A 9,423-nucleotide genomic window follows, 5' to 3' on the forward strand; every position below is an offset into this window, starting at 1 on the left:
GTACGTGGTTGACATGTTAGTAAAGAGTAAAGAGTAAAGAAGCCAAAGACCATGTACAGGACCTGAGGGAGATTTTTGAACAAATGCGGCAGTATAACATTAAACTGAATCCTGAGAAGTGTACTATTGCAGTTGCATCGGGAAATTTTTTAGGCTACATTGTATCAAAGGAAGGAATACAGGTTGATCCAGAAAAAGTGCAAGCAGTTCGTGACATGCCAACACCAACAACAGTAAAAGATGTACAGAAGTTGAGTGGACTTCTAGCTTCGCTGGGGAGATTCATTTCGCGATCATCAAACAAATACAAATATTTTTTCGATATACTCAAGAAGGGGGCGAAATTCAAATGGACTGATGAATGCGAAAATTCTTTTCAAGGGATCGAAGAATATCTTATGAATACAACTATTTTGCAAAAGGCAGAATCAGGAGAAGAACTATTGATCTATCTTGCGACGACGTCGCATGCATTAAGTGCAGTGTTATTGCGAATAGACGCAGGAGTGGAGAAACCCATATATTACATTAGCAAAACTTTTAATACTGCCGAGAAGAATTACTCAAAGATTGAGAAGCTAATCTTACCATTAGTTTATGCATCATTTAAGCTCCGCATATATTTTCAAGCGCACAAGATAAAGGTATTAACAAAAGTACCAATTGAATCAGTGATGAAGAATTCAAAAAGATCAGGAAGAGTGGAGAGATGGAATGCACAAGTAGGACACTTTGATATTAAATATGAAATTTTGTCTTCACCAAAATCACAAGTTGTTGCAGATTTCTTGGCAGAATTTCCTTTAGAAGAAGATGAAGCGGTAGAAGAAATGATGGATATAGAAGAAGAACACATAAATACAAAAGACTTATTAACAGAACCAAATAGATGGGAGTTATTGGTAGATGGATCATCAAATGGAGAAGGCAATGAAGTTGGAATTGTTTTAGTTTGCCAGAAGGAGTGAAGATGGATTTTTCATTTATATTGGAATTGGCATCCACTAATAACGAAACGGAATATGAAGCTGTGATACATGGCTTAAAATTCGCAATAGAAATGAAACTAGAAAATGCCAGGATCACTAGTGATTCGCATCTAGTTATTCGCCAAATAAAGGGAGAGTACACTACAAATGAACCATCCTTGAAGAAATACAAGAATCTCGTTGAAGAATTGTCAGCGAAAATCCCAAAAATAAAATGGAGGCACATTTCAAGGAAGGATAACATACTCGCAGACGCTTTTGCTTTCATCTCAAGCATGATGACAGATCCAACTGCGAGATGCATAAAAATACAAACACTTCTGTCACCATCAATCAATAAAGAAGAAGGAAGTGGATGATATAATAGACGGTGAAGAAGAAGAACAAATATCGCAGATTGGAGAACAGAACTTCATGCATATTTGGCGAAAGGAGAAACACCAAGAAATAGATTGGAAACACACAAGTTAAAAAGCCGCGCAACGAATTATGAATTAAGATGGGTGCTATACCGAAAATCCTTTAATGGACCATCACTCAGATGTTTGACACGAGAGGAAGGAGAAAAAGTGCTAAAAATGTTACATAGTGGGGATGCTGGCAATCATAGCGGGGGAAGATCTTTGGCACATAGAGCAAAAATGCAAGGCTATTACTGGCCATACATGCACGAAGATGCAAAACAAATATCAAGACGTTGCGAAGATTGTCAGCGGCATGGAAAGAAAATACATGCACCTGGAGCACCATTGTCATCTTCAACCAGTGTGTGGCCTTTTGGAAAGTGGGGCTTAGATATTGTGGGGCCATTTTTACCAGGTTCTGGACAAAGAAGATACTTAATAGTCGCAACAGATTATTTCACAAAATGGACAGAAGTGAAGGCAGTACAACATATTCGCGACAAAGATATCTTTACATTCATATTCGAAAATATCATTTGCAGATTCGGAATTCCTGCGCAGTTGGTATCTGATAATGGGAAACAGTTTGAAGGACAGAACATAGAAATGTTACTTAATGCATTTAAGATAAAATGTGGAAAGTCTACTCCTTTGTATCCACAAGCTAATGGGCAGGTAGAAGCAACAAACAAAACAATTGCAGATATATTAAAGAAGAAATTGGAAGGACATCACAGAGCATGGTGCGAACAAGTACATAATGCAGTATGGGCTTATAATACAACTAGAAGAGAAGCTACTGGAATGTCACCTTTTTGTTTAACATACGGAGTTGAAGCGGTGTTACCAACAGAAGTTGTTATTCCGACAACAAAGAGAGAAGCTTGGGAGAAAAATCTTAGTGCGGGTTTGATCTTAAACAAACTTGATGAATTAGAAGAAAAAAGAGAAAGAGCTTTACAACATATGGAGAATTATCAGCGAAGATTAGCCCGAGAATATAATAAACGTGTCAAAGTACGCGAATTCCAACCAGGAGATTTAGTTCTGCGAGAGACACCAATATATCAGCGAGAAAATGGTGGAAAATTAGCGAAAAAATGGGATGAACCTTACATCATTAAGGAGATAGTTGAAACATGAGCTTATAAATTAATGGATCCAGAAGGTAGAGATGTTGGTCACAGACTTGACAGACCATGGAACAGGTTGTACTTAAAATATATTATCCGTAAGAATCTTTGAGAAGTTATGGATTCTGAAAGAAAAATTGCGAGATTATTCATATCAAAACAAGATCATGATGTGCGAAACTTTTGCAGAGATAATCACAGAACCATGACATAAAAGAAAGGGGCGAACCTTTATGGCATACACCCTAGTTCGCGAATAAAATTTCGCAAGAGGCAAATATAAGACCTAAAGTACGTCATATAAGGGGGTACCTATTGCATGGCTCAGGGAAAGGCTACACCGCCACCGGAACCTGAGTCATGGAGATTTGGGGTCAATAAAGCCCATCCGGGAGAGGCACCTTGGATTCTCAGCTTAAGCATATGACTTAGGTTGGGCGACTAAGGTAATAAGGACTCTCCCAAGGAGTGCAGAATCTGATCAAGGCACTGAGGTACACGGTTGAGTCAAGAGTGCCAGGGGCGTTTGAAGCGTACCTTGCCATTCTTGACAAGTCTTGGCTTATACTGCACTCGGCCTGAAGAAAACCCCACTTAGGGTGCAGTCTCGTAACCATAAGCCCTATAGGTAAAAGGGATAAGAGGCTGCGAAAACAACTGGTTGTTGTTAAGACTGGATGGGAGGAGCTAACCTTGTATGGTAGAAGTACGCCTCCTTGAAGGGGCAACCAGGGGGAGATAAGGGCGGCACCCTCCATTAGGGAGCTGATAAGTGTCTTAAGACGCAAATGTCATGAGGCTTTTTATTCGCAAGGGTATTAAGGCTTGTCATATTTGTGCAACAATCCTGAAGAGGCAATAATACAAAAGAAAAAGATAAGACGAGATCAATGGGTTTTCGCATGAAAGTGCGAAGACGTCCTGCGATTTCGTCGCAAGACGGCAATGTCATGGGGCTTTATTTTCGCAAGAATATTTAGGCCTGTCATATTGTCGCAACATTCCTGAAGAGGCCATAATACAAAAGAAAAGTTAAGGCAAGATCAATGGGTTTTTGCATGAAAGTGCAAGGACGTCCTGCGATTTTGTCGCAATGACAAGAGGTGGCATAATAATTTAATTAGGAAGGAAAATAAGACCACATGACAAAACAAAATATTTATAAGTATTCATAACAGATTATTTTTCGCAAGAAAGATAATGAGAGGCAAGTATGGGAATCAATAAACAAGAGCATTATCTTTCTCACCAGCAAAATACTAAAAGGGAAAATTGATTCCAAAGTTGGTTGAAGAATATTATTCGCAAAAGTAATAAAGATAGACAATTCAAGAAGATAGAAACTAGATAAGAAGCTCATGCTTCAGTATTAATTCCAGTAGAAGATAATAGATTCTTCGCCAATGTTCTCATTATCGCAAGCCTCTCCTTCATTTCGATTCTGATCTTCGCCTTGATTAGCACCTTGATTATCGCCAGCAATTACTTCTTCAGAAGATTTCTTTTTCTTTTCATTTTGATTAACACCAGCAGTGCTTCCTTAGAAGGAATTCTTCTCATCTTCCAAAAATATCCTCTGCACCACTTTCATAATCATAATCACTGTCAGCAGGACGAGGAACTTCATCATCATCTACTTCCAAAGGTTCGATTGATGTAGGAGGAAGAGATTTAGACAATAAAATATCATTTACAAGGACTTCAGCCGGAGATGAACTTGACGAAGAAGTGCTCTCTGATGATTCCTATCTTGAATATCCTTAAAGTAAGCAAGATAATCAAGTCTTCTTTCTGCTCGGTCGCGAGAACCAGTAAGGACAGAGACGAGTAATGCATTTTCTTTGCGAATTTTGGCATATTTAGCCTCCAAAACAGAAATGGAGGAATGAAGATTTTCTCAGACTCTGCGAAAGGTAGAATACAAAATTTCAATAAGATGAAGAACTCAAAAGATATGACAAAGAAAAGATAGTTAAGGCAGTCAAACTATTATGACTACCTTCCTTTTGCGAAATAAGGTGTTGAATCAAGGTCAGACAACTATTCTCCCAACGGTCCATTGCGTCATCAAATTTATCTCCAACTAAACCTTTAAGTCGAGACTGAAGATTTTTCTCTTTAGAAATAAGAAAGGCATTTTTCTTCGCAAGAGAAGAATAAATTCTTCTAATTTGGAATATTGTTCTTTAAGTTGATTCGCCTTTACACTTAAAGCTATTCTACCTTGAATGAGTGTATCTCTTTCAGCGATAGATGACTCTGTTACTTCTTTAAGTTCATTTCTCAAAGAGCGAAGAGATTGTTCTTGGTCATCACATACTTTCTGAAGAATGCTAAGTTGTTGCGAAGATATCGCCATCTTGTTTAAACAAGTTCGCTTCTCTTGAGATAAGGTTTTATTCTCATCTGATAAAGTTTCCATCCCTAAATTAGCTTTAGTTAAAGAATAAGAAAGGCGAGATATTTCATTACTTAATAAATCTTGCCTCTGAACTAATTGGGTATTTTCATTGGTAAGATTATTTATATGATCAACAGAATATGAATAGAGGTTATCTAATTGGTTATATTGATCCATCAAAATCTCTTTATCAACACGGGCTTCTTCAACAGCAGATTCAAATTGATATCTCTCCATTATTCGTTTCTGGTTTAAGGCTTAACATGCGAAAGAGGGATTTCAAGGATAATTAAATATGGGAAGGATAAAATCATTAGAAAGGCAAATTGAAGACACAGATAAGGAAATCATACCTCTCAATTCATCATTCTTCTTGCGAAGGTTGTCACGATCCAGCAAAACATTCTGAAGCTTTTGATTTTCGAGACGAAGAGTTACATTACACTTTTTCCAAAGCTGTTTGCGAAGCAGCTCTGTCAGAACCGAAATACTTACTCAGAATTTCGCAAATACCAGACTTGACAGGATCAATGGAGACTTCTTGCCATCATCCAGGACTTCAGACAAAACTTTGAAAGCAATATCTATTCCTTCCACGGTTTCTTTCGAAAAGGGAAGAGGCTCAGGTAGAGAACTGGCAATGATAGAAGGTTGAGAAACATTATCAATAGGAAGAAAGAAGTTTCATTCACAGAAGGATCAATAATGGGGGTTTCAATCATTGAAAGGTCAGTTGAAGAAATGAAGTCTGAGGCAGCTTTTTCGCGAATTGGAGATAATGGTTTTCTTGCGAAGATGTCGCAGGAGATTTAGAAGAGATAAGTAAGTGGAATGGAACAGAGGTTTCAACAGTTTTAAGGTGGCGAGATTTCTTGAGAGGTTTATTGACATCCTTATCACCCTGCGAATTACAATCCAGATAAGAAACAGAGGCAACAATATTGTTATTAGAAAAGAATAATGTTTCTTACTACCTTCTGATTCGCAGACTTTCTTTTGTGACAACAATCTTATGCTGCGGTTTGGGAATATTAGGGTTCTGAACCGTAAATTTAGTGTTGGAGGCGCTTTTGCTGAAATAACAAAGTATGGGAATCACATAAACAACATCAAATAAGGCAGTAAGCAAGATCAATTTCAGCAAAACCCATAAGGAAGAAAAAAGAAAACTAACCTTGATGAATCCATGGAAAACATTAGCAGGAAGATTATTTCGAAGAAAATTACGAATGACGAAGATCTACAGAGGGAACAATATGGAGATTAAGAAGAACTTAAAAAGATTGAAAGAAGAAGAAAGAAGAAAAGTTTCAATAACAGAATTTGCAGAAGAACGATGAAATTGCAGAGAAAATAAAAACAGAGAAAAAGAGAGTGAGAAAGAGTATATATAGAGGAAATTTTTTCTCGAGAAGATAAACACGATTAATGCGGAAAGATGTAAGCGGTTAAAAAGCAGCAGTTACAAAAGACGTGTCAAGAAACAGATGGGAAAAAGGATACGTGTGATAAATGCAGAATATGAAATGATGAATAACTGCGGCATTTATCACATCATTATCTACTTCGCAAAGAAGATATGAGAAGAGGAAAGATGTAGGATCATAATCTCGCAGCAATAATGTCTCAGCGAAATTATTAACAACACAACACAACAACGTCGCAGAACAATTTCAGAAATGATATAATAAAAGACGTCATCTAAAATCATGAGAAAGATGTGATAGTCTTTCGAAAATTAGAGAGTTTGCGAGATTAACATTTGTAAGGTTGCGAGAATGTTGCAAGCCATATCCGAAAATAAAGGACAGATTAGCTGTCATCCACTATGTATTTCCCTATAAATAGTCGTTCAGTTGTAAAGGAAAGGGAGAGATCTTTTTCTAGGTGAGAAGAAAGTAAATAGGAGAGAGAAAATCTAGAGCAATGGTTATTCTCGATTCTTTTATCTTTTCTTGTAAGATTGTTCAAAGATTCATCAATAAAATTAAGATTGTTAATCTAAAATGAGTTGAATGTTAATGAAATCATATGAGGGGTGTAGTGTAGGATTTCCTGCAACTACAGTTTGAACCATAGAAGATTGGTGGTACGTTAATTCAGATAGCACCTTTGTCCATAGAGTCAGATCGCTACAAACACAGACTTGTGAGGTCTTGAACGTGTTTGCCTGCTCTGATACCAATTGAAAAAACGGGGGTACAACAACCACACCCAATATTTCGCTTAGCAGTCTGTATGGACAAACTCCAATATACTTTCTAGAGAATCAACTAGAAAGTCAGACTCAATCTAGATAAAAAGTATATCAAAGAGTTTATATCTCAATCTCTCGATTTGATATATACTCAAGCAAATAGAAATCTACGAGTCTTTATCAAATACTAGAGAGATAACTTGGATGGTACCAAAGACCAATATCCAAGTGTCAATCAATTTAAATCAACAACCAAAAGGTCGGATATTCTAATTGATTGAACAACGCACATCCTGTGATATTTCAATTATATAACAAAGTATAATGCAGAAAAGAAATAACACATACACCGGAATTTTGTTAACGAGGAAACCGAAAATGCATAAAAACCCCGGGACCTAGTCCAGATTGAACACACACTGTATTAAGCCGCTACAGACACTAGCCTACTCCAAATTAACTTCGGTCTGGACTGTAGTTGAACCCCAATAAATCTCACCCTGATCCAAGGTACAATTATGCTCCTACGTCTCTGATCCCAGCAGGATGCTACGTACTTGATTCCCTTAGATGATCTCACCCAAAACTAAGAGTTACTACGACCCAAAGTCGAAGACTTTAATAAACAAATCCGTATCACACAGAAAAGTCTACGGTAATAGATAAATCCGTCTCCCACGATTATACCTACGAGTTTTGTTCCGTTTTTTGATAAATCAAGGTGAACAGGAACCAATTGATAAACCAAACTTATATTCCCGAAGAATAACCTAGTATTATCAATCACCTCATAATAATCTTAATCAACGCAGGGAAAAAAGATATTATGGAATCACAAACGATGAGACGAAGTGTTTGTGATTACTTTTATATCTTGACTATCGGAGATATCAATAACAAGGCAATTATGACAATTTTACTCGTACAATAGAAACAACAAGATCAGATCACACAATCCCAATGAAGTCTTTAAGTCGTTAACCTGGTTTAGAAGAAGAAACCAAAGGTTAAAGGAGAATCGACTCTAGCTTAGCACAACTAGTATCACACAGAAGGTGTGGGGATTAGGTTTCCCAGTTGCTAGAGTTATCCCTTATATAGTCTCTCAAATCAGGGTTTGCAATCAATGTTAGCTTGGTAACAAAGCATTCAATATTCACCGTTAGATGAAAACCTGATTAAGATTCAAGCTAATATCTTTCGACCGTTAGATCGAAAACTAGCTTTTTACACACAAATGAAATGCACGTTTCTAGGTTTGTGTAACCGTACCCAAACTTGTACATTTGTTGGTTCAACAATAGTCAACCAAATGGTTAGCCATATGATCACTTTCATATCAACCATATTCTTCTTCACCATAACTAGTTCAAGTGACTCAAATGAACTATTTAGAGAGTTTCTCAATTGCAAGGAAATCTTATGTAACTACACAAGACACAATTGAAGCAAAAACGATTTGATTCACTCGAATCGGTTCATGAACTATATAGCCACGGTTTGCAATTTGCATTCCTTAGTTTATATAAGAATAAGTTCAAAAAAAATCGTTTTTAGATATAACCTACTCAAGTTCACGAACTGGGTTCGAGGACTTAAGTTCCCGGACGGAATTCAAAAACTCCAGCAGAATTTCTCGGGACGAGAACTTCCGCCAGTTCGCGGACTTGGCTCACGCCACCATCCCGGTTCTTTTGATCAACAAAGTTCTCAAACTTCAGTTCAAGGAATAAGGACTTATACATATATGTGTTTCCACAACAATGCTTATATCCTCCAATGGTTATATAAATTAAACTCTCATTTCAATCGTTGAAACATTCTTAGAGGACGTTGATATTCTGTAGTTGTTATTCACAAACTATTTTTCGTCAAAGTAAGCAATTTCCAAAGTGATTGAAACTTGTCATGACTTTCGTCACTAGGTAAAGATGAACTTGGATAAAGCGAAAGCTTACCAACACATATTTCGAGAAATAGATAGGCGAGATAAACTCGGCTCGAAATAGCAAATGTGTATAATCTAAGTTTATATAGCAAAATGACTTTTGTCTCAAGATAGGAGATAAATAGACTTTTGAGTGATAGATAAGTTCAAGTCTCCACATACCTTTTAGTCGATGAAGATGCACCAGTTCCTTGAGTATTCCTTCATCTTGTATGATGATTGCCATGGAGTTCTTGAGCTCAACTATACTTTCTATCCTAGTCCGAGACCTTAGCTATATTAGACTAGAAATCAAGACTTATAGTTTTGATTACTAACATTGAAAAGCATGCTTGAGATAGCAACGCATGC

This window comes from Papaver somniferum, chromosome 1 (genome assembly GCF_003573695.1).
Source record: "Papaver somniferum cultivar HN1 chromosome 1, ASM357369v1, whole genome shotgun sequence".
In the NCBI taxonomy this organism is placed as follows: Eukaryota; Viridiplantae; Streptophyta; class Magnoliopsida; order Ranunculales; family Papaveraceae; genus Papaver; species Papaver somniferum.